This window comes from Vidua macroura, chromosome Z (assembly GCF_024509145.1).
Source record: "Vidua macroura isolate BioBank_ID:100142 chromosome Z, ASM2450914v1, whole genome shotgun sequence".
NCBI lineage: Eukaryota > Metazoa > Chordata > Aves > Passeriformes > Viduidae > Vidua > Vidua macroura.
The window spans coordinates 6,710,454-6,736,306 of NC_071611.1; the positions used below are offsets into that span (position 1 = coordinate 6,710,454).

A 25,853-nucleotide genomic window follows, 5' to 3' on the forward strand; every position below is an offset into this window, starting at 1 on the left:
GGAAATATGGAATGGTTAAATGGAGTTAAAATTTTACTTTTTTTAAAGGAATGCATTCATAGTTTTTCAGATTCCCTGTGAAAATGAGCATTATACAAAAGTACATTGAAGCAATTTCATGTAATGAAAACAGCTTCATTTAAATGAAAATACTGATGTAATTCTCATTAAGATTTAAATTTATGAAAAATAACCCAAAGAACGATCTTAAAGTGATTTAAAAGAAAAGGAGGACCCTTGCTAAACTGGAAAACATCAAGAGGGGCTGAAATAACTCTCAGTGAGGAAGGGGAAGACACTAAAAGGAAGAGATTAGTTACATTAAGCTCTCTAGATTATGACCGAGAATGGACCAGCTCAGCACAGCCCTCAAAGGGCAGGAGGCCCTGACAACTTTTCCCTACACCCTTATTCATTACCACAGGCAAATCTTTCCAGGCCGAAACCTGCTCTGCACAGCTAAGGCTGCCGAGGCATCTTTCTTACCAGTTGCCAATTTCCTGATGAAGCTCAGGGTGCTGGGCTGAGTGAACTACCCCGCGATGTTTGGCTCTTTGGCCACCCAGCCAGACCTTCAGGGCTACTCTCTGGGTCTGCGGTTTCAGGATGACCCCAAGATTGTAAAAGTCTTTGTTTCCTAGCCTGTGCAGCCAAAGAAGGAGTCGGAATGCATAGGATCAGCTTCTCAAGGTTGTGTATTTTTCCTTATCTATAACATTCTTTCTCTGACCTGCCAAGCTCCATCTAGCAAGGAGGCCATGGCATTCTGTGTGTCATCTCGGGTGGTGTTTACATTTTATACTAGAAATTACGTGTACTATATTTACAATAATGTGGCAATACCTATCATCTATGTTAGATAGTGTGTCTCTACCTTAAACCAATAGAAAAGTGTCACCATCACACCAAAACATGGAGGACAAGAAGGAAAAGAAGGCTAGGACACGCCCAAATCCCTCCATCTTGACCTCCTGAATCCTAGTCTAAAAAAGCCCCAAAATTCTACTTTTTCACCCTGTGTTAATTCAACTACAACACTACTCAAACCCTTGTGGCTTGTAATTCCTCATACAAACTTGGCAGCTTTTTTCACAGGTTAAATTGAAGCCACAGGTGTTTTTGACTTCGTGCCAAGGTCTCCAAGTCCCCTGCCAAGGTCTCGAGACAGCCAGGGCAGCCAGAGGGATGTCCTGGACTCCAACAGGCGACAATCCCTATGCCCACCTTGGGCACGAACACAGTGATCTGGGGGAGCGCTTCTCTCTGGGGTAAGTGGGGAGCAGCAGGAACATGTTGGAGCCTGTGGGATCTACTACAGGAGGATGAGACAGCCAGCAGCATATGGCCAGAGTGTGCACTCGCATTTCTGCTGGCTGCTGACTCACCAGTGCCTCTGCAGCCGGCGCTCACGTGTCTGCCAGAGGTCACCTCTCCGTGTGGTGAAGCCCCACTGGCGTTTATTTGATGTCGTCTGGGGAGTCCACAGTTTTAAGCGGTTTTGTGGAAAAACCAGAGGTTTTCTGAAGTTGGAATTAAAGCACAGTTTTACCGTTCCAAAGGGAAGACAATGAGGAGGCTCTTCAGGCTTTGTCTGTGGCTGGTTTTGATCTCTCTCTCTGCGAATTAGTCAACTACAAATGACTCATTTCAGTGCAGAGAACCCAAGTTAGTACTGGGGGAAGGGATGAAGTTGATTGGATTTTCTGTCAGTACGTGGGTAGATTTTTCTTATATATGTGTTCAGTATCTGGTTTGCTTTGCTCTCAGTTGGAATCAGTGAAAAGTCTTCATCTGGATTCCCAGAAAGTAGAGCTAAGTCAAGGACACGATAAACCTCTCTTTCTGTGTGAGCTATCCATTATGTCCATTCCCAGTATGTGTGGGAGGAGGTGGAGCAGGGCTTACTAAGCTGATGGTAGAGCTCTTTTATTTCCAAGGATGTTGTTTTTCTTATACTGGGAAGCTGGTGGGAGTTGTGCAGAGAGCAGGTGAATACAATTCTCAGAGGCTGGCTTGGTGGTGGCAGACGTGCAAGTTAAACTGGAAAATGCAGTCATGTGATTTGACTTTTAGATGAAGCTAAAGTGGGAGCAATAATCTGGTATTGCAGTGTTTTTGTGTGAGCTCACTGATCTCAGTCCCTTTATCCAGATATTAACCCTTCCATATCTCAAAAACTCTCTCCCTGGGATTTGGTATTTTAGGTTAGCTGTAGGCATCCTTATAGACATTCAAGACCATCCTAGTATTTCCTAAGTGTATTCTCACTGTCTTTTTCCCATAGTTCTTTGATGTTTTATAGTGTAGAGAAACCTGATGCATGATCCCTCATGGTATGGTCAGTTGTCCTCTAGAAAACAGAGCAGACAGGGTGAAGGAGATTATTGCCCATTTTCAGTCTCACCTGAATGTTCCCAAACTGTCTTTGTGAACGATCAGCTGGGTGATTGAAGCTATTTGAATTGCTGATTTGCACAAACCTGATTAATCTGAGCCTGAAAGCAAGACTACTGCCTCCCTGTAGAGCAGGGAGATGCCCAGGTGACTGTCATGACCTGAGTAGGGCTTTAGAGCTCAGATGCTCATCTGTAGCCAGTATGGATAGAAGCTGCTTATCTTTGGTAGCACACATTCCTGGATCACTATTCTTTACACCTCCAGAGCAGCTATTAACGCTTTGAATTCCAGTTCCCACACCTAATAGCTCACCTTGACAGATGACACTGTTTCTTTTGTCAACGCTTGGCTGTATTTTCCAGGTGGCCTTCAGTGGGAAGGAAAAGTCAGGGAGCAATGTGGACATAGAATTTATTTCAAGCACTTATACAGAGGATGCTGTATATCTGGAAAGGAAATATTTAAGCCAGACTTTTCAGGAAAGCACTTAATTGGAGATGGAAATAAAGCACTGGGACTTCATAATTTCTTCTTGTGTTTGGCAAAATAAAGCTGACCATTCTTGTTCTCAAGTAGGTGGAAACAGAAAACCCATTCACAAATTTGGTTTCCAGTAATCCCGGAAGCAAATGCCAGCCACAGCCTGGGAGGTGAGGTTTCAAATTTCTTACCAGGTTAACTATTAGAAATATAGATTTTATCGGGCCAATCATTTTGCCTAAGTTTTGTGCTTTCACCCATAAAAGGAAGACAAAGCTCCTGAACTCTTTTGCGAAATGCATAGAAAGATCACGTATTTATTGTCCAGTCACCTGCTGCCTGCACAGGAGAAATTTCTTTTTTTTCCTTAACCATTTCACTATTGTCAGACGCTGGCAAGAACTGCTAAAACACCAACTGTTTTCCCACCTCTTGGCTTTTAAAAACTGTAAGCCCTTAAAATAAATTTGAAAAACACCAACCAAGCAAAAACCTGAATTTATCATCACCTGGTAGGTCTGGATAGGCTATTCATGAGAACAATCCAAAGGCCTTCACCTTGACTTCCCAACATAGTTTGATGTGATTTTAATCTGATTATTAGACTCTTGATACATCTTGCAAGCTTGTAAAAGATTCATTGCTGGCAGAAACATTTTCGTTACTGGGGAAACTTTTTGTTGTTGTTGATGTATGTGTTGCCTGCCATAAATACTCATCCAAGAGCCAAAGGTCATTTGGTAGCTGCTTAGCAGCTTCACTTTCTGAAATGAAACTCGAGTGTGTTGGATCAGCAGCGGAAAGCCGGGGGTGTAAAATAGATGAGGGAAGAGCTGTTCTGTAGCATTGAAGCAGCCAGATTATTTTCTGTCTTTTTTTGTTTGGTTTGATTTGTTTTTTTGGTGGTTTTTTTCATTTGTTTTGGTTAGTGTTTTTTTATTATTATTTTTTGGGGAGAGGCGTTGTTGTTGTTTGTTTTTGCTTTGTTTTTTTGGGTGTTGTTTTTCATTTTGACATTGGATTTTCTTGGTTTTACTTTTGTTCTCTATTCTTCTTCTTAATGTTTAAGTTAAGAAGTGCAAAGCACAGAAGGGATAGCCTTGCTACCCAAACCTGGTGTTTACTTACAGGGTTTATTTACAGGCTGCATAGTACAGCCTGTGGCATTAAGGGATGCACTCCCAATGCCATGACCTTCCCCTGTGCTAGCCCAGGGGATTTGTCTGCAGAGCAGCAGATGCAAATTTGGGCTTGTTTTCTGGGCTAACCAGAATGATTTGGTAACCAAGGGCAGTGGGTAATCAAGCCTTGACTTAGAAATTTCATTATGTGTACAGAAACAAGGCTGAAGAAAAAACTGAGATTCTGGCTTGTGCTTGGTGTGGAACCTAAATGCACCCTGAAAAAAAAAAATCAGTTTAGCCCTATGTCCATTCAGTTCTCAGTTTACTTCTATAAAGTCTACTTCTGTAGGTACCAATTTCTGCTAGGGCTTGCAATATCTTTAAAAAACCTCTGTGACCCACAAGATACAGCACATCAGATTAGGTGACACAGCAGCAAGTGCTCACTCTAAACTTTTTAATTTATTTTGTTTGGGGCACCACCTTATACCTCTCTAGATCTCTAAACTTCCCTCACAGAGCGTCTTGTTTCTGAATCTTCTGAATCTTCAACAGTCGTGATTTGGTGTCAATACTGAGGCAAAAAAAAATTGGCACTGTTGTAGCCAACAGACCTTTTTGTCCCTGGTGCTTGAATGGCATTCACTGCAACTCTTTATATAGGTGTATAAAGTGTATATATATATTTGTATACATATATATATATATATTTGTATATATATATTTATATATATATATATATAAAATATATATATAAAACCAGAAAAGCCTTAAATTGTCATTGACAGCAGATATTCACCAAACATTTTTGAGAAGTTAGCAGTTTTGCTTATGAAACAGATGCCATCCACAGAAGTGACAGCACTGCCAGAATAGCAGCAGCTCCTGACTGCAAGATCAACACCTATCATCTTCCAGCAGCGAGGAGCAACTGGCCTGTGATGAGGAACTACCTGTGTGCAGGATCTGTAGTGCAGTCAAGTTCACTGTCTAAATTGTGACTGCATCCTTTCTTGTTTGAAACACAAGAAAATGCTGAATATAATGAGCAGACATGATGGAAAAATTAGCACACAAAAGTTTTTCTCCTGGAAAGCACTGAAATGTTTTCTGGAATAATATTGCTAAGTATATTTCTTACTGGGATGGTGTCTTAGATTCAGAACAGTAATTAGACCAACAAGTTCCCTTTATCCTGTTTTGATGACATCTGGCATTACAAATCAGTAAGTAAACCTGCTCTAATACTGGTAGAGAATTCTCCTCTAAAATTGCATCTAATCATTGGATAATAGGCAGTGATATTTCTCCTCTTAAAATATCAGTTCTCTCTTCACAGGAGACAAGTAAGCTTCATAGCTTTGAAGTGTGCATTAAATGGAGTAAAGTTTTTCTGGTCAGCCCTGGTGGCACTTTGTGATCATGGCTGTATTTCATCTTCCTTAGCTTCAGCCTAATGAAGGTAAAATGTTTGCTTTTCTTCTTACAGTCATTGCAGAGCAGTAGTTGAGTGTGGCCAGCCATCCAATCTTTCCTTTTCCCTTAATGGAGAGTGACCCAAAGGCTAAGGTTGCCCAAGTGACTTTAGGTGAAACTGCTCTGACAGCATGGTTGGCAAATTAATCCCCTGGTCCCAGGCAAATCAGTAGCCAGGTCTCCCAAATGAAGCTAGTCAGAAAGTAGGTTTTCATCCTATTAACCCACATGCTTAGAAAATTTAGCATTATGCAGCTTGTTATAAGCTCTTCACTGTCTTTATTAAACTATTTATCTGAGGCAACTTCATATTTTCTTTTAGGATAAACTGGAGATAATGCAATGTGCTTGTTTTAATTTGCAAGGTTAACTGATCTAATTATCTGTGTGTGTTTATTTAAATCCTTTTGAGCACAAGGCCCTTGCAGGTGGCTGCTTTGTTTTCCACCAACAGGAAATCTTTTAAAATGAGATGATATAGCTCAGTGGGTCTTCTTGTAAAAAGGATTTTCTAATAATGCATGAATTTATTAAAGACAAATAGAGGGCTTATTTACATTAAACAAATTCATAAGGAACTATTTTTTCCTTTACTGGGAAGAACAAATGGTACCTACTTCTTTTACTACATGAAAGGATTATACATTTTCTACAAAAATATTAGACATCAACATTTTGGGTAAGACCTCCTGACAGACATTTCCATTCTCATATCAGGCAAATTTTTCAGTGTTTGTGAGTTAATATTTTTGCAAAGTCTTTGAATCCTGAAGATTTGGAGACTTCAGTGGCACAGGAAGCAGCACCACAGTTCTAAACTTCTGCTTCAGGTGGAATGAGTACAACCTTTGTGCTGTTCTGTGTTTATATGCTCAATAATTTAAAGAGAAGAAACATTCTCCTACAGATGTCTACATAACATTTCAGCAAAATTGGAAGGAGGGGAATATTTTTCCTCTTTCATTCCTTATGCTCTTAGACATATCTTCTTCTAGCTTTCACGTGGCCACATGAAACCTAGATGTTCTACTTGCAAATGCTGATTTACTATTTGCTGTATCCAGCTGATGGAGCTAAGCTACAAACACTGCCATCTGGGGAAGCTTGTCAGCAAAGGTACCGCATGAATGTGGCCAGACAGCCTCCAGACTAGAGAGGCCTCTGCCCTGGCATCCCCTAATCTTTCAGCCCAGGGATTACCTTGAATAGAGCCAGCTTGTGCCAGCCTGCTGCTTATGTTGTACAGTTACCAAGGTCCCCAGGTTTTGCAGGACCCGTAGATTTCTTTTGTTTGTGCTGCAGAAGGCTTTTTCCTAGTAACTGTTCATCGACTCTGAATACTCCCCATATTAATGAATTACCACGTTCCTCCTATCAGCTCACAAAGCCACCTTTGATAAACAGACTCATTTGCTCTGTTTCCTGACCAAGCATTAGCTTAGTGGCCCAGCACATCCATCTTATCTTTTGGGCGCTTTGTTCACTATAGCAGAGCAGATATCTTGCCTTAGTTAAGCACCTGCCAGTGATAAACAGAAGAGAGACAGGTGCTAATCTCCCTGGGCCTGCCACTCCCCAGGGAAAGAGCCCATTTGGTCATAGATATGAATTGTTGATGGATTACTCTATTGATGCCACATCTCACCATAAAGGGAATTGGCTGAATCCCTTTCTTGATTTTGGAATTTTTGAATCTTGGCTGGCTGGGACGCTGCAGAATGTACTGCAGTGAACAATCATGTTTTGGCTAGCATGTAAAACAGAACTGGTTTCAGACTGAGTTGTGTATGAGGAAGGTCTTACTTTTGCTGATCCTGCTTATGCTCCAGACGGTCTTTTATAGGCTGTCAAAACACAGAGCCAAACTGAAGTCTTTCCTTGGATTATATGTGGTCTTTACTTGAGCAGAGCCTGCACTAAGTGAGCAAAATCTAAATAAGGTTGTCAAGGCTTTGACCTAGAGTATTTACTCACACGAGTCCCAGTGAGAATTGCAGACTTTATACACTGGTGCAAATGTAAGTGTTTCAGTGCCTTCTCCTGTGCTCTGACAAAGTTAATTGTCTAATCTTGACACCAAGTGCCCTGTACTTTTTTAAGTGGTTTATGCATGAGACTAATTATGTGCTGTTAATTCGGCTGCTAGAAGCTTTCTGCTTTTAACATCCATTTGATTTGGGAAGCATACAGGGTGGCATTTGCATGTAACTAGTGCAAGGGCTCTGAACTGGATGCTGAAAGACAAAGGCAGCATATACCATTGGAGCACTCAGAAAGAGGAGGAAAGTGCTGATTCTTTTGTCTTGGTGTCCAGAAATATTAGGATGCATGATCCACAAGTACAGATAAATTTTTCTAGCACAGAGAAATTTTTCCTGTTCAGAGAAATTTTTCCAGTGTATATGCACTTTTTTCATGTAGATAGAGTATACAAGGAAGATTAGCATTTTATGTAACTACGTCTAAATGTAAGAAGAAAGAATTTAGGTTACAAGGGCAGGGCAGGGAGCCTTAGGTTGGGACAGGCTATTTCCATCAGCATACTTGAACTTCCAGTTGTCTCAACTGCTTTGGACGCGCCTTTAAACTTAGTAATACCTTGGCATGCAAGCTTTGAAATGAGACAAACTTGTGAGTTATCTAAATTCTTGAGGACATGCTAGTCTGTCATAGCTAAAGGTACCTCAAAATCTGAGCAAAGCTCTTGCACAATTTCTGGAAATGTCCTATTTTTCATCCTCCCAGTTTTAATCAGAACTTCCAGTGGCTACAAAAGAGAGAAAAGCTGAAAGAGAGAAAAGCAGACTCTGTTTTTTGTTCTGCCTCTAGAAAGTGCTGTGGGAAGGTAATCAACTTTGTACCACAGGACCTTTACTGTACTGTGTTCGCAAAGTAGTTTCTCAATGGTATAATGAAGCACTTACAAAATTTCATAAATTAAAAAGGAAAAAAAAAGTGGGGGAGGCAAGCCATTGTGGGAATCAGATTAATATGACAGCAATTTGTAGGTGTTTGGGGAGGGGGATGGTCTCAGCCTCTACTGTGTTACAATTATGTTTTTTATGTCATTTCTACCTGAAATGAAACATAGTGCCAAAGATCTTAAGGCAACATTGAACTAATACAATGCTTCAGGAGTGGAGAAAGTTGTCTGTTCAGACGCTTCTATTTCAAAAGTTTGAGTAGATCAGAGCATCTGTAACAGGTTTTAATTATGAGCCACATAAACATACATTAAGCTTCCGCCAGGGCAGCCTCTGATTTGTAGTTTGGGAACTGGCAGACTGCAGGCTGTCCCTTCACGTCACACCGATGGGATGTTTAATTTTGGGTTTGAGAATGATGAACCTTGATCTTGGGTTTCCAGCTGGAGTTCCCTGAGACTCTAAGCTCAGCTCCAAAGCCACTGTTGATCTCAGCATGATGTAACTCTGAGGCAGCTGGTCTTTGTTATCAACCTCAGACCTTCAGCCTGCAGGCCAAGACCTTTCTGAAATCCAAAGCAACCAAAAGAAAGCAGACTCCCCTGCAAAGAAAATGGTATAACAAATTTCTTAGGAAATTTGACACTGTAGGCCTGATTGTTAAGAGGATCTGTGACTGGAGTTTCTGAAATGACTGCTGTCTGTATGGCAATTTCCCATCTGGTACAGAAATCACGTTGTCAACAGACCTGTTTTGATTAGTAGGAAAAAAAAAAAAAAGAAATCCAGGCGTTATTAGTAATGTATTAGGATCCCAAATTTTTATTTAAATCTAGGGCTGAGAGCTGAAGAATTTTTTTTTTTTCGTCTGAGACAATGTAGTGTCTTGAGGCTGAAGAGTTATCACCACGTACCTGTCAGCCCTTTTGAGTCTGTAGGTGCATCTTTACCTGAGTAGGTGGCTGAAATAAATGCCTAAGTTGATGGATGCATAGCCAGTGAGGTTTTTTAAAGGAGCAGGTGTTGCATGAAGTTGGTAAGCAACAAAATAAGGGGACTTGGTTTCTGAAGGCAGCTGGGCTGGGCAGGCAAAAAGCATAAGCACAGGGGCAGCTGGTAACCTGTGCTGAGAGGAGGAATAAAGAGGAGCCTCTGCTGAGGACAGGGGAGAGTGAGCCTGCTCAAGCTGAGTGGGAGGCAGCAGGAGGAGAAAAGTTCACTGCCTGCTTAATTGCAGGGGGTGCCACAGTCCCACTGTGTACACAAAACCCTGTCAATAGCACTGAGGTGCCAGCCTGTTAATTAATGATTTACTTACACTGACCCTTAACCCTGAGGCAAATAAGGGGGATTTGTTTTGCTTCTATTAACTCCTCAGCTTGCTGAGCAGAGGCCCTGTAGTCCTCAGAATCACATGGCCACACAGGAGCTACGTGTCCTTTATTGTGCAAGGATCCAGCTTGTGACAGAGGGGAGGGACTTCTCATGGGGCTCAGTAAAAGAACAGGGGGCTCTGGGCCTCCTTTTCCCCATGCCTAGCTTAAAAGTGCATGTTGATGTGGCACTGTGGGTGGTGGTAAGGGAAATATGTACAACAGCCTCTTTGGGACCAGATATGGTTTCCTAGTGGTATAAATGGAGATAGAAATCCCAATACAACCTCAGGGACACCTGTCATAATTATCACAGTCATTTTGGCCAAATGGCTCCCAGCAGAGCCTGGGGTCCAATCTGTGACTGGTGTCAAAGCCAGATTTCTGACACAGCACTGTCTTCCTGCATGACCATGACCAGGCCTCAAGCCCACACCAAGATTCAGGTCTCCAAATCCCATGCCATAGGAAATTAAGATCTGAGAAAGCATTGGAAAAGCAATAGGAGCAGCAATGATGTCTCCTTCCCCTGAGCAGTAGGAGGATAAATACATTTCAGAATGTAAAGAGATTGATACTATGGAAATAGGAACTCTATAAGTTACTTAGTTCACACACGTGCAACTCCCTGAGGGTGCAACTAGGGTTGTTCTGGTTTTTTAGTATTATTGCTTCAGGCATTACACCTGAAAATGCCAGATGTATTTAAATCAAGTGTGATGGTGTCACTGCATAGTAATAGTGTTTTATCAGGGGGATGAACTGGTCTGCTTTCTCTCTCAAGAGCATTTGGAAGCGTATGATGCAGAGTAGTTTGGAAGGCAGATGGGTTCCTCTCTACTGGAGAATTACATTTTTATTAAAGTAGCTGGTTGTTGCTTCAGTGGAGGGCCAGTGGCGGCTGCTGTGATCAATAGAACTGTGCTTTTTATGTAAGATTTACTCTTGCTTGTCCCAGTTTTGCCGAGAATGTTCAGCTTGCAATCGATAACAAGCCGTGATGACAAAGTAGCTCGTTTCAATTGAATTTGATATCATTAAAAATTTTAAAAAAACTATTGTCTCTTCCACCTTTTTTTTTAGAGAAAAGCTTTTCAATGAGAAACTTTGGTGCTGCCCTAGCAACCCAGAAGAGTGAGAATAACCAACCATCTGTCTCAGCCTTGCCAATGCTGGTCCAGGATTATCATGGCTGAATCCAGCATCTCATAGCCCTGTGCTTAGACTGGGTCATGGCTGCGATTTCCCAAGAAAAGAGGTGCCCATTGGAGAGGGGAGAAGATTCCTGGTGGTGGGCTGTGATGTGATACCAGCCAGCTTCCAAAGTAATTTTAGCTGATACTGCTCTTACCTCTGGAACCAGGCTCCGTTTGGCCTTTGGTACTAAGAGTCTGATTTGTAATTAGAAGAATGACATTATGATAACTTTAAGCTCTGGAAGGTAACTGTTGCCATGTATCTCATAATTTTCCATTTCTAAAGTCAGAACACATTAAGTAAATATCCCTCTTGTGCCCAGAATGGTGATTATCTTCTGTTCTGACTTGAAGAAACCTTGATGTAGGGACTAACTTGCTCCAATTTTTGGAGAGCAGCCACTTCTGACTCTGACGGGAGCACAATTGCATTTACCAGTTCTGTCTTGCACTTTTCAGCCTGTTTAATTTCCTAAAAAGTTCCTCTTCTTGGACAGGGGAGTAAAGTGACTTCTCACTATTCCAGGAAGTCAAACCATTCCTGGCTCAGGTGGTTCAGGTCACAGTGACACAGCATGGGCAGGATCCTAGACTGTTAGGATCTGCTTTTTTATTTTGCTTTCTGCAGCAAAATAAATGGTAGCAGAATTTAATTCATCTGGGAAGTGTTCTGAGTTGTAGAATTGACTTTTCCTCTCCAATCTGCAGAACTGTGTCTGCATTTAGAGAACCTGATATTTGCTAGGGAAAGCAGCCCTTAGAAATTAGCTTCCAGATGTTGTGGGTTTTTGGCTAGTTTTCTGGGTTTTTTTGCTGCTTTTTTTTTTTTTTTTTTTTTTTTTTTTTTTTTTTTTGCTTTGTGCCACATCCTGTTTTAAAGGTATCCTTGCACCCAGTTCCCATCAGCAGAAACAGGTATTTTAACATCACAGCCAGGCAGAGAGTGAGATGTGTGGCTAGAGAACTGCCTAATTCTTCCTCCTAGGTAAGTCTGTTGGGTTAGCCATCTCCTCAGAGCAGGTAGTCCCTCCTCTGAGAGCTTCCCAATGAGGGGCTGGCACAGCAGAATACAATGAAGGGGAACGGGATGAAATACACAAAGGCCCAAACCATCTTGCTACCTGCAGCTGGTACAGGAGAACACTGTCTTTAGATGGGCTTAGAGGTGGATGGAGCTGAAGTCTGACAAATGAGCTTGGAGACCCTGCTGTGTGCTTGGAGCAGGGGGAAGGCAGGATGAAGCGACTGTAGACCAGGCAGACAGACGGACTTTGTGCTGGTTGCTAGGCAAAGGCAACCCATGCCTGAGCCAGCAATCCCCAAACTCTCCCGAGGAGCACCAGAGCTGGAGATGAGGGTTGCTGCTATTCCAGTGCCAAGGAACACTTTATTTTGTTAAGAGCAGGGTCCTGCTTTATTTGTGTCCTCTCCAGCTGCTGGACATCAGTGGCAAGGTTAACTCTGCCATGGGTGGGGAGAATTCCTCACTGTGGCCTGATTCACATATTTTGTTCTGTTATAATTTCATAACCTCAGCAACAAACTTCTCCCCTTCCTCCCTCCTTATTCCCCCCTCTCTCCTCCTCCCCTTACTCCAATGGTTTATGAGTTTTGTGTTCTGTGGCCTATTAAGGTTCAGTTCCCAGCCAGTAAAAATGAGGAATTGGTTCCTGCCATTCCACGCAAGGAGTTTTAATGCACTCGGTCTCCTGGAAGCCTAAATGTTTTGTATCGGTGATAGTTGTGTAACATAAAGCCTTAATAAAGGTTTATAAGGGAAGGGATATGAAATGGAGCGTATGGAGTTCAGCTCTGTCTGTGTCTCTGTTGGAGAATTAAACCGGGGAGAATGAGTTTCTAGGAGAGCTGGGGGTCTGTGATGTGTACAAACATCCACTGCTGTGACCCCCCTGCCCCATCCTAGCTGTGTTGCCTCCTCCATGAGATAACAAACTCCCCCTCCTCTAAACCCTGCATGGGTACTGTGAAGCACTGGCCTGAAGAGACATGATTCAGTTTGAGATGTGTGTTTCCAGGGTGGACTCTTGTGTGTCTGATCCTGAGGTGTCCTCTGCTGCCCATCTCTCCAGACTCCTTGGAGAAGCCCTTCCCTCCACAAGTTCTCTCTAAACTTGTGTGTGCAGAGAAGGTGTCTGTATGCAGAGGTGCTGGAGGGCCTACACCCTCTCTATGCACCTTACTCAACTTTGGGCTGAAAAGTTGGGTTTTGCTTCCACTTCATCTTTTGCTTGATCTTTTTGCAGTGATCCTTGAAAAGCAGCTTGCTGTCACTTCCTTTTTGCTGTCACCTCCATTTGCTGTCTCACCTTTTTGGGTTGCAAGCTCTTCAAGATGCTGTCTGCTCCTGTGTAGTGCCTAGCACAATCTTTCTTCAGTGGTCAGTGAGGCATCTAACACACATATTTAATATTTAATATTAAATATTGTGGGACTCAGATGGGAAATAGGGAGACAGTCTCATACCTACTACCCCTTGTCTTTTCTCCTGTTTCAGGGATGGTGCCACATGCAGTTACAACTAGCCTGCCCCATCAATTGATAAAACACAAGCTTTTTATGAGCTTTCCCATCAAAATTCTTGAAAGTAGGTGCATGGGAATGCATTTAGTAGGGTTTGAGGGGTGCCCTTTGGCTGCCTTATGGTATGTAAACATGAAGGTATTTTTTGTGGCTTTGTTCTTTAGCAAAGCAGCAAATAATTTTCTCTTCATTTTAGTGAAATGCCTCATAAACATGAGCTGTTAAAGGGATAAGAATGGCAGATTTTTGACATATAGGGAGTTTGGTTTTTCCCCCCAGATCTTTGAACAAATGGAAGCAAAAGCATGAGAATGTCTTTCCTTCTCAATCAGTCTTGTGTTCTCAATATTTTAAATTTTAACTTTCTAGAAGTCTTCATGGGGGTGGGGAAAACACTGACTTTTATTTTGCTGTTGCAATTGTTTTCTGTGCTCTGATCTCTAGACCCAGTCCCATTCCCAGTCACCTCAAATTCAGATTTCTGCAGGGTTCCTATTTTTATGAAAAGTACATGAAAGACAAACTTAAAAGTTCTGGTGACTTTGGAGAAACTTCGTCTTCTGACCTAAGGTTCATTTCTTATTTCTTATTCTTGCAGTTATTTCATAATTTCAAAAATTTAAATTCAGATCTAATTACAACTGATTTAATTGTCAATTTTTAATATACACATTTTCAGACTTAGATTTCAAAACCAACAATGTTCAAATATACGTATGGTGTTTTGGTTTTATTTGTTTTTAATCAGACAAAAATAAATATGTGAAAATGGTACATTAGGGATCAGTGGTCTAGTCCTTAATATTGCAAGAAAAATGCAGGAAGAGTTTCAGAAAGTGAACTGTCCTAAGTGATTAGAAATGGTGCTTCTGTAAGGTGTAAATTCCCCATAAATGTATTAAAGGATATTAACAATAAAGCCTAAAAATGATGTATGAATATTGCAATGAACTTTTTCATTGCTGATCAGGTTAATAGATGGGGTGAAGAAGAAGGCTAGTATGAGGCCTTCTAAAGGTCCTCAGGAGTTATTGCAGAGGACAAAAAGCAGCAAGATGAAATAGAGAAAATAGATATGGATAATAACCATGCTTCTGAACAGGTGCAGTTTTCTCCTGTGCAACAGAGGTGACAGAGTAATAGCAAGTGATAACTAAATTGGTGTTTCAGTAATTGCAGTCTTGGTCCATGCCTTAGCATCCTGCTGCTGTCCTTGGGTTACTCTGATGAGAAGACAAAGTAGTCTTAAATGAATATGCTTGTCTAATGGTCCAGCCCACAAAAAGATCACGGGGTTTTTGAATGCTGATAGGCTGCTTCACATGCTGTTCACCTGCAAGCAGTACAGGACAGCTGTAGCTAGTTCCGTTTCTGGAGCTGTCTTAAATGACACAATTTGCCATCCTGTATTTCTCAGTATGAAGATTGATGTCCAAAAAAGTTTCAGCCATTGATTGACTGACTTTCTCTGATTGATATGTTTCTTTGGCTTGACATAAACAACATTTCCAGGGACATTATACCATGGATTGGTGTGGGGTACCCATAGAAAGGATGGTGACCTTAATATCATGCCTTAATATCAAGCTCACTTCCACTCCTCCAGAAAAAATTCTGTTCAGCCTAGACTGAACCACTTTGTGTTTCACTCAGAAGCATATTTGAGATGGGTGACTCAAACTGAAATCAATATGGGTCCATTGCAGATACAAGCTCTGGTTCCCTCTTGGCTTCATTTCCATGTGTGTAAAATGGTGAGATTGGCAACCTCTGCCTCACAGAGCAGGAGGACAATATACATTAAATCCTGAGAGCAGCTCAGATGCTGTGGTGATGGGAAGGCACACAAGGACCAAGTTGCAAATGCTTCAGAATAAAATGCCAGCACGAAGAACAACTTCAGCACTGGAAGTAAGTCATCAGGGTATCTGCAAAGGGAAAAAAAAAATTGCTTGAAAGAATCCCCTGAACAAATTAAATCTTGAGGCCTAAAGACAAAGGGAGAGAGAATTAATTTTTCTACAGATATGAAATGTTCTGAATCAGATAAGTCTTGTCATTAGAAAAGGCACTAAGCAGCAAATGTCTGGATAATACCGCCAGCTCCAAGCTTCTCTTGGAACCTCTAAATACATTAAATCCATAAAACTAAATGAAAGCAGCTGCAGTTTTATAGAAATAAAAGGCTCTCATATTAAAAAGCTAAGAGCTTATGAAATGAAAGAAAAAAATAATAATAAAATTAAAGTGGGGGAGGAGGAGAGTGAGAGAGAGAGAGAGAGAGGAGTGAAAGTTAGAAACATAGGTTCCTAGGAAAGGATGATGCAAAAAGCTCTAAGTTAATATGTGAGACTCCTTCAGAGACAAAATAACATATTCAGTGCTCCGTAAAAAAAGAATAATAATTTTTTATTAAAATATTTTTTTGGCTTTAAAGATAGATTTTAGTGTAAAAATGCCATTTTGCAATAAAACCTTTTAGAGCATTGTGCCCTCTGAAATTCTGGGGGAGGCCCAGAGGGTTTATCCCTTTTCTCATTTCTGTTTCAGCTTTCTGAACTGAAACATTTTGACTTTCCACTTTGAAATGCTATTCTTCTACCTTTTTAAGTTACAAAAAAAGATAAGTCTTTTTGTCCCCCTCTTCTTATTCCTTAAACGCATCAGTGCTTAGAGATAGTCAAGCACATTTTGTGAGAAATTCTGCTGTTTCTTCTCTTTGTGGGAAATGGAAACAGGGTTTCTGTCCAGCAGTAATTCCTCGTGTCTTATGCATCCTTGAGGTTCTGAGAAAAGAATGAAACTGGAGGTGGGGGAATAGTGCGTGCAAAAATAACTTTCATTTGTATGCAAATTTGCTTTCATTAGGATTTTCAGTTCTTCTTTCTTAGATGTATTACAGCAGTGTTTGGAGGCCTGCTGTACAAACACATGAATTCTGCATTGCTAACATCCCTTTGTGCAAGAACTGTTGAGCCACATCTGCTTGATTTAAGCGGAGCTGCCACTTGTTGTGTCTTTGCTTTTGCAGAGCTGTTAGAGGGGATTCATCTTGCCCCATCTACAGCATTTCAAAGTCAACTGTCCATGCAAGATTGGGCTGTCTTAGACCCATTTTATAGCCAGGAAAGGGACAGGAACCTTCAGAGACACATTGACCTTTGCCTGTTGGTCTGCATTGCCTATAAAAAGAAGTCTAGGTTGAATAACTCAAACTTGGAGTTCAGATCACTGACTCCCACTCTGTGATTCCTTAACTTGCTGGAACCACTCTCACCAGATGGATGCTTTCTGTGGAAGCTGTGCATCACAGGACTGCTATTTTGCCAGCTATTCAGGAAAACGTGCATGTGGGCCAGATGGCTAAAAGTAGCCTTGATGTGTGGTGTTTTAAGTAGGCCTTCTCCTGTTTGCTTTGTGTGTTTTTTTTAGGTTTTTAAAAGTTTTTATGACATGGAAAGGATGAAGACGGAGAAGCTGATTGAACATCCTATTCATAGGAATAATTACTTTTGTAAGGCATTTGAAGGGAAAACAAAGAATTATTTGATTCCTACAAGGAGAGAGGCAAGAGCTGAGACAATGAGACATCAATGAATACATATTAAACCAGCTGCCCTTAAGTAGAGTATGGACTTGTAGTTAGAACTGACCTAAGCTCTCTTCCTGACTGTGTAATTGGTTTGATACAAGATGATAGTTGAAATGGGTAACATCTGTCTCCATTAGTCATCTTGAATAAAAGAAACAAAAGCTCAGATGTTACCACCGATGATTTCATGTACCAAACTTATTGACATTAATGAGGCCTTACAAATGTTAAAAAATAATGATGATAATGCTGTGAAATCTTAAGCTGGATGCTACTTCTCAGCAAAACAAGTATTTTAAGTGCCATTATCCTTTAAATTCCTGTACCATTTTGCTTTTTACTTTGTTCTGATGTGTCAAGCCTGTGGAGCAATATTCTTTCCTAGTCCTCTTGCCTTGGCAGGAAGACACAAAGGCCAGGGAAAGTTGTGTGATTTATTCTAATTTTCCTTAGAACCTCTCTCTTGGTACGCTGAAACTCCAAGTGGGCAAACGCTCCCATCCAGGAAGGCAAAGCTTGTCAGATGTTACCATGACAACCTGAGTGTAATTAAGGCCCGCTTCAGCTGCTAACAGCTGTGTGCATTTTATCTGTCTTGAAGATTTTACATACACACACGTACACACACACACACACAGATAAATATATATCTACATGGAAGTGTACTGTGAGGATATCTGCATCCATCTAGCTGTATGTAAACTCACACCTAAATTGCTTCCCCTATGTACTTCCATATTAACTGAGCTGAATAAAAAAAAGATTTGTGAAGATCCTTTTGTTCTTAAGGATGCTGAAGAACCAGAGCTTCTCCATTGCCTTTCCTCATACAGACACACATTTTTAATGAAGTGTGGGAAAATAAACATTCATAGCCAAGAAAAAGGAAACCTTGCTTGAGGGTTAGAGTTTCCAGCATCTTTTCAGGTTGGTTATAGAGATTATAATTTTTGTTGCTATTAAGGAGGAAATAGGAGCTGTTTCCACTAAATATGTTTTACAAATGCATCAAGTTCTGAAATAAGTCTACTAACCTTTAGGTAACTCTTCCTGCAGGAAGCCATTCTCACGTGCACTGTGTCTGCACTCAGGATGGTGTGTGCTGTGGTGATCCCGGCACTCTGCTCCTTGGAGTGCCGTGTCTCCAGGCTGGGTTGGACCCCCTGCATCCCAGGGCACAGTCAGTGCTGCTGTGCCTGGTCCTGTGCAGTGCACAGCAGAGCTCAGGAGCTGCTGCAGGCAGTGCTCAAACAGGAGAGGGAATGGGACCTGTAGGAATGGATACTCAGACCTACTCAAAAATAGGGTGCCAGACTGATGTCCCTCGGTAGCCAACTGGGACAAGAACATTTTGAGAGCTACCTACAGCAGGAATGTTCACTGTCAGCCATGAGACCTCTTGAGCTCCCTAGCTTTCCCTGCCTGTGCAAGAGGCTGCACTTGGCTTTGTTGTGTCACAGTGGGTTACAGAATTGTCACCTAATAAACAGTAGTTCAGTTGGTTGTGCTGAAGATAAACATGTTTGCTGTGAGTGTGGCTCTTAAAGCATGTGAGGTTTTGTGAGATGTCACATATAACTTGTCTGAGGCTATGAATATATTAGATTCCCACTCAAGTTTAAATACACATCCTTCCAGCAGAGGAGTTTAACTCCTCATGGAGCCCACAGGGATACAGTAAAGCATGGGGAACTTCATAATTAATAAATTTATTTTCTAATATCTGTATAAATTGTCAGACATTACACCAGTTTCAGTAGAATCTGATGGCCAAGGGCTTAACCATTTATAGGAAAAAGAAGGAAGATGAGGAGGTAAAAAATGAAGGAATGCTTTTGGGAAAGACAGTTCACAAAGTAAATGCAGTGTAATGAAGGCAATGATGGTATTCAAAAGTCAGTAAACTCTGGACATATCCTCTAAGGCCTAGATTTTTTTGTTGTTGTTGTTTTTTATAATGTTCTTTAGGTTTGCACCTGCTATAAACTATACAAATGTGGATGTCCAGAGTGTGTTTAGCTGGCCTTTTGGCTTTGTTTTGGGTTTGTTTTTTGTTTTTTTTTTTTAATTATAATAATCTGAGCTGGTGAATACAGCTGCGTTCTCCTGCTCTTTCCCTTTGTGTGTGAGAAATTATAGGTGCCAAGGGATCCTGTGAACTTTCTGTTTTGGGAAGGAATCTCATTGCAATCTGCATTTTGGGAATGCAGAATTTCCCCTGAGTAAGTGAATAGGGTTATGTCCCTGAATGCTTTTTGCCTGGGGGACAAAGTAGAGGGAGGCTGCAGGCAGAGAAGCCAGAAGTGTGTGATTATGTCCATAAGGTCCTGTGTCTAAGGCACAGTTCTCAGAGGTCAGATAACTCTTTGCAGCTCTGTTCTTGAGTGCCTGGCTGCAGAAAGGCAAGTGATCTGGCATCACTTTGCTCGAAATTCTTTGTCTCAATCCTACACTCTCTTCTAGTCTCCTTGGTCATAGTGCTCCTCTTTCCAGTGATTGTGTCATGACACTTTTTTTTTTTCTCCCTATAGGAGATGATTGCATAGAGTAAGTTAGGTATTTTGATTAAAAGATGCTTAAAAATCCACTAGAGAATGTGTTTCAATTGTGTGCATATGCCCACAGACATGTGTAACTTGGCTCAGGCTTGGATACAATATTGGCCACATCCTAGGTGCAGGTATCTTGCACTGGGCACTGGTAAGGGTTTAGTTACAGCTGCTAAATAAAGTGGGAGTGGTGTGCTACAAGTTAGCCTGAACCCAGAGAAATTAAAACAGCTTGAATGACATGATATACCTTTAGTGTGGTCTGAATGATTCCTCAGAGAAAAAGATACATTCAGCATTTTGTGGTATTTATGTGAGGGAAGTGCTGTTCAGGGAAAAGGGTGAGATGAAGGTTTCATACAAAATAAATGGAATTTCATGGAGACATTTAAAAGGGGAAAAAAGTTGGAATGGTGGGAAGATTGGGGTGAAAGGGAGTAGGAGACCTTTGCAGAGTATGGATCTTTTTGTTAGAGGATTTTGTGTGGGTTTTGATTTGAAGAATTCTGTGAATGATCAAAACATATTCTCCCTCCACCTGCACCCAGTCCCTTCCCCCCCACCAAAAAAAAACACCAAACCAAAGAAAAACTGATTATGAAAACTGTTAATTTTTGCTGAAATAATTCCAAACTCAAGATGTCAAAGAATGATTTTCAGGTCCAATTCTTACATGTGAAAAGCTCCAGTTCTTAATTTCAAGTTGGCATATGCTTTATCAGACTGGAAAATCCATCTCTGAATGGAAGCGGAAGAAATAATAAACTGGTAATTGGGATAATATGATACTAAGATTAGCTTCCTACATAGCTGCAATGCCTCAAGTCATTTTCTTGGGACTGTGATATACCCAGTTATATCCAAGATTATTTTCTCTTTATATATATATATTTATGATATACTTAAATCCCCCACTGATATTTTATAGCTGGGTAGCCATTTTGTGAAGCACAAAGTGAATGCCCTCAGAGGAAAACATCAGCACCACTACTTTTTGTGTGCCATTTTTGGCTTTGTGCTGCCCTTTTCTTACCCCATGAGAGGTGACACCATGAGGAAAGTGTTTCGCTGGCAGTTTGTATGGAGAAGTGGAGGAAGGTGAGGATGGGATGTGCAAGGGATAGAGAGGTCAAATATTTACAGAACTAGGTCACATTTTCCAAGCTCAGCTTCTGGATAGCAATCACAAAGAAAAAACTCATTCCTTCAGAAACCAGGATGTGCCCTGAATAAGGAGGAGTCTGTAAGAAAATGAAAAGCATGCTTATCACACAGTCAAAGGATCTACTTGGAACTGGGAGATTCAGCAGTTTAAATGTGCCTTTGGACTGTAAATAGACCCAAACCCCTATCTACCAGTCAAACAGACTCCAGTCCTTTTAAATGTAAGATTTGCTTTAATTACAAAAGCATATTACCATTTATCACCACACTCTAATCCCTAACCATACACCTCCTTAGCCTCTCTTATCCACTAACTTTACTCAGCCTACCCTAACTGATATAAATCTACATCTACATATCAAATATATTCATGAACCCCTGTCAAAAAAAAAAAAAAAAAAAAAAAAAAAAAAAAAAAAAAAAAAAAAAGGAAATAAAAAAACAAACCCCCCTTCCCCATCAAGTGCAGGATTAAGCCAGCAGAGGTGTGATTTTGTTAAGTCTTGCTTTGCTAGTACTGAAGCTGCAGCTCACCAGAGGTGCCTGCATCCCACAGTAAGGGACAGGCACAGTCTCCCTGCCAGCCTTGTATGTGTAGCCCATAAATCCCTTTTCTTTCAGTGTGTAGGTGTTTGGTGTCACGGTGCTTTACGCATCTCCTCAGTTGCTGCCGAAGCTGCCTGAGGTCTGCTGCGATGGATCAGGGTTTTGATGTTGGTTTGCCTGTCTGTACACTTTGCTAATTAGAATAACAAAACTGGTAGCAAATCTTCAGGCATCAGCCATGCATTGCATCAATTAAAAACATCAAAAACAAAGCCTCTCCTGGTTTCTCTCCTTTCCACTTGATCTCTTACTCCATGGGATGATGTAACTGTTTCCCTAAGTCCTTCTCCTAATTACTGTGTTCCTTCCTTTCTCACTGAGCTTTCTTGCAACCCCAATTCTCTTCCGACATTTTATTTGCTTGCCCTTTCTTTTGCTGCTAGGGGACACCACTACTCTAATAAGGAAAATCAAGCATTTTCTGAGTTTACGTACTCTGGCAGAAATATAAGCATATGATTTTTAATGAAATTTTTCTTCTCATTTAATTTGAAGCTGACTTTTAAAATTTTTTTAAGGTACCAATTTTTGCAGCATTTTCCCCTAAGCATAGCTACGTATTGTTATCTCAGTTGCGTGTGGGGTATTCAAGGCACACAAATTTGAATTAGATGAGCTCATATGTTCTACTGGATAAATTCTAAGCCACTGAGCAAGTAGGTTGATATCTTAGGACATTGACAAAACATGATTGTATGGAATTTAGATAAAACACCCTGAACATTAATTTTGACAGAGCTTGGATTCAGTTTTGAACTGTTAACATTGAAACTCACTTCTCATGTTTAACTGACATAGAAATATAAAATACTTCAAGGAAGACAGAGACATTGCCCTAAATTTTTTTTCTTAGGCAGTTTAGTATGTGCAAAACAAAGCAGAGGGATATGCCTCAGTGTAAGGATAATTCTTTGTGCAGAGTCTGAAAAATGAGATCATGGTATAAAGAGGCTATTTCCGCACTGATGTAATTTCTTTATGGGCTTCTAATATAATTGTTTATATTTCTTAGATTAATGCAAAAATAGAAAGAGTGAACTGAATATTTCAGGTGATCCATAAATCATACTGTGGGTATTTTGGTCTTGTCATCTTACTTTGTCCACCTTGAATTATATTGTGACACATGGTGGAAAAGAAAACACTTCAGTGGAATTCAACACCAGGTGTACAGGCATGAATGGAGTCCCCCACCCCCATACACACACACAGACATTACATGTCCCAAAATCCAGACCATCGATATTTTGTCCTTTTTTCCTCCTGTTTAATCTGTTGTATGTTTTTGATTTTGTTTTTGAGTTTTTGCTGCTGCCAATAAAAACTGGGATGGAAAATCTCATGGCAGTGGCCAGTGCCTCCCCATCATGTTCTCCCTTTTGCTGACTCAGGCATTTCAGAGGAGCATCTCAAACACAGGGATGTTTCTGAGCCTGAACTCTCAGCCTTTTATGCCTCACTTTTCAGTCTCCTTGCTCTTCTTTCACAATGTTTGTTTCCTTGGCATCACATTAAAACCTACCATTGCTGGGACTTCTTTTGAAATCTCCCCATCCAACCACAGCAATGCCCCTATTTCCCTTTCCTCCTTCCTCTCACTCTCTTCATCTGTGAACACTCAGAGCTGCTGTTGGGGGAGTGAGTTGTACCAGGGCAAACTGCATTTAATTCAAGTCACTCCTTACACCTACAGAGCTGCCTTCCTGCTGTTCAGCATATGTTATGCATCCCCTCTCCGTGCCTGGTCCGTCCGCCTTGGCAATTTAATTCAAGTTGCACAGCATCATGCTTAGAGTCTCCAGTTTGCTCTCAAGTGTCAGCCAAGATGGCTGCTGTCATATTCACTTAAACATCCCATGTAGATGAGCCCTTTGTATGACAGGAGAAGGGATTTGGTGGGTCAAAACCAGCACGAACCAGGAGACGCAGCATTTCCTATTCCTAGCTGAGCTATCCTGACATTTCTGACCAGACTTCACATTCCACAAATGACTGACTGCAACACCCACTTTCCTGATGAGCTTCTTAATTAATTATCTTCAAAGAAGTTTTGGGGGTTTGATATATTGATACACAGTACTTGCAGTCAGCCCAAAGTAGAGATCTGTCTTGAAAATTTTGGAGAATGCTTTATTAAAAAAAAAAAAAAAAAAAAAAAAAAAAAAAAAAAAAAAAAAAAAAAAAAAAAAGGAAGCAAAGCAAAAGCCCCAAATGATTGCAGGACTTACAAAGAAAGCAGGGACCAGAAAAGGCAAAAAACGAGTAGTGTTAGTGCATCTGACAGTGTGTAACAGGATGCCTGTTCTTGCATCCTTTGGTTAAATCAACTCAAAGTTACTGTCTAGGAGGAGGGTAAAAGAAGGGGGGAGTGGAGGAGATAGAGGATGAAGGTGGATGGGGAACAGGGGGAAAGAAAGAAAAAGAAAAATCAATTGAAGCGGAGTGAGATTTTGTTTGCCAAGTTTCCAGCCGCTGCTCAGAGTGAATTTTTATGGCCAAGTTATAAACCTTTGAAAATAGGAGTTTCTAATGGAAATGCTGACAGACCCTTTATATGGTGACATTAACACTGGCCGCTCTGCAATTGTCCTTGCCTTCTTTTATTTATTTTCCTCTCTTTGTCCTTAAGGTCCTATCACACTTATTGTGATCCTGGTGAAGAAACAAAGAGAGGGAGGTCAAAATCGCTTAGAAACAGGAACTCTTTGTAAGCTGATGAAGCAGGTTGGGGAAGGGCAATTTCACTGTGTGGGGACAGAAGTGCTTCAAGTTATTGTACCCTCCCACCACAAAGCCTCTTGTGATGCAAAGTAGTGTTCAGTCTCTCAATATATATTGTTTTATCTTTCTTCTTTTTTTTTCTTGCTCCCAGTAGCTAAATGTCATGTGAATGGTGTTGCTCTTTAGAACCAATTAATGAGGTAAATTTTTAAGCTAATAACAAAAGTGAGCTTGAGAGTAAAATAAAATAAAAAAAAAACAAAAAAACAGGAATTGTACCCTGTGTTTTCCTTTTAGTATTTTGTTTGTGTTTCAAATATTCAGGTCTCTTTCTCAGATAAAATTAAAGTGGTCTTTTAGGGGAAAATCAGTATTTCCTACCTCTTTATTGAGAAACTTGATTATATTTTTACAGGCTTTTGATTTACTTGAGAAAGTTTAACTTTCCTTGTGTCTGAATGGCCTTAAAACGAGTCTCAAGTTGTATTTCTGAAGGAGGCAGTCACCTCTGGGTTGCAGAAAAAAAAATGGTCAGGAATATGACCTTGTCCATATTTGCTACCACAAGCTTTTCCTTCATGTGTGCAGGTTGGGATGGGAAGCATCCAATGACCTGCAGAAAACAGGTTCTCTGTGGAGCCAGCAAAGGGGTTAACAGCTCTGAGGGCACCTGGGGACTCTGCAAAAGATGTGAAACTTTCCTGAAGGAAAGGGAGGAGGGGATGTGCAAGGAGGGAAATGAAGATGTCAGTCTTGGCCCTCTCATTTCCTTCTGCAACCCCTTTGACTTGCCAGACAAAAGAGAAAAGTTTCTGCATCACCTGAGATTTAGTTTGGTCTTATCATTCTTGGAGACATTAAGCATAAATAAGGTCTTTAATTGGAGAGGAGAAAAAAAGCATCTCTGATCTTTTAAATCCTGTTACTTACCTTTTCTAGGCCTTGCTGATTCGACTTTCCATCAGCAAGCTGTTTTGTCCACCAGCGCCCCGGCAGCTGTGAGGGGGTGGGATGTCACATTTGTGAGGAGAGGTTTCTTATGAACTGCCCTGCATGCAAAGGCTCCTCCCTGCCATGGGGGGTGGGTCCCAGGCTGGCCCCAGAGTGAGAGGGGCGAGTGTAGGGTCACAAGATGAGCGTTTGCAGCATCCCTAAGCATTCTCAGTGAGAAAAGGTGGTGGCACCTTCTCCCAAGAGATGATGGATATCCCTCTCCAGTGAGGCAGCCTGTTTGCCTGGTGGCACCACTCTCTAAAATCTGTGTATCTGATCTTCAGGGTTTGTGCCCTGACTGGAGCCAAATGTACCTGCGGAGCATTTGGCCATCATTGGATTTAATAGATCTCAGTCATGCCTCCCTGCACTCCCCAGAAGGTGGAAGTCAAATACATGCCGCATGCTTCAGTGCTCTTCAAACACATGTTTAGCATCTTAACTTTATTTCTTGGTTTCCATTTTGATGGTACACAAAGGGTTTAATGTTTTCATTGTTATACACAGTAGCTTAATTTTTTTCCTTGTAGCCTCTGGGCTGTTGCACCACTGTTACGAGATCCCTCCTAGGAGCAGCAGGGCAGAAATGTTCTTTATTATGTGCTCGAATTTAACTTTTTTTTCCCTCTCCTCCCTTTGCTCCCCCCACAGTTTCGTTTGCCTCTCTGGTTTTAATTAGCCTTGCTTTTCCAATTAACATCCTGGTCTGCTGCAGTG

General features: G+C 41.1%; 1 protein-coding gene and 1 long non-coding RNA gene across 2 annotated transcripts in view; one reads left to right on the forward strand and one right to left on the reverse strand.

Moving 5' to 3' along the window:
• CELF4 (CUGBP Elav-like family member 4) overlaps window positions 1-25,853 on the forward strand; it is a 710,588-nt gene that overhangs the window by 108,361 nt on the left and 576,374 nt on the right. The window lies entirely within an intron of this gene.
• Window positions 15,226-18,509, reverse strand: LOC128822469 (uncharacterized). The gene is made up of 3 exons (XR_008441443.1): window positions 18,395-18,509; window positions 18,138-18,266; window positions 15,226-15,439 (listed from the first exon to the last, which is right to left on the reverse strand). It is a non-coding gene; the product is annotated as an uncharacterized LOC128822469 (long non-coding RNA).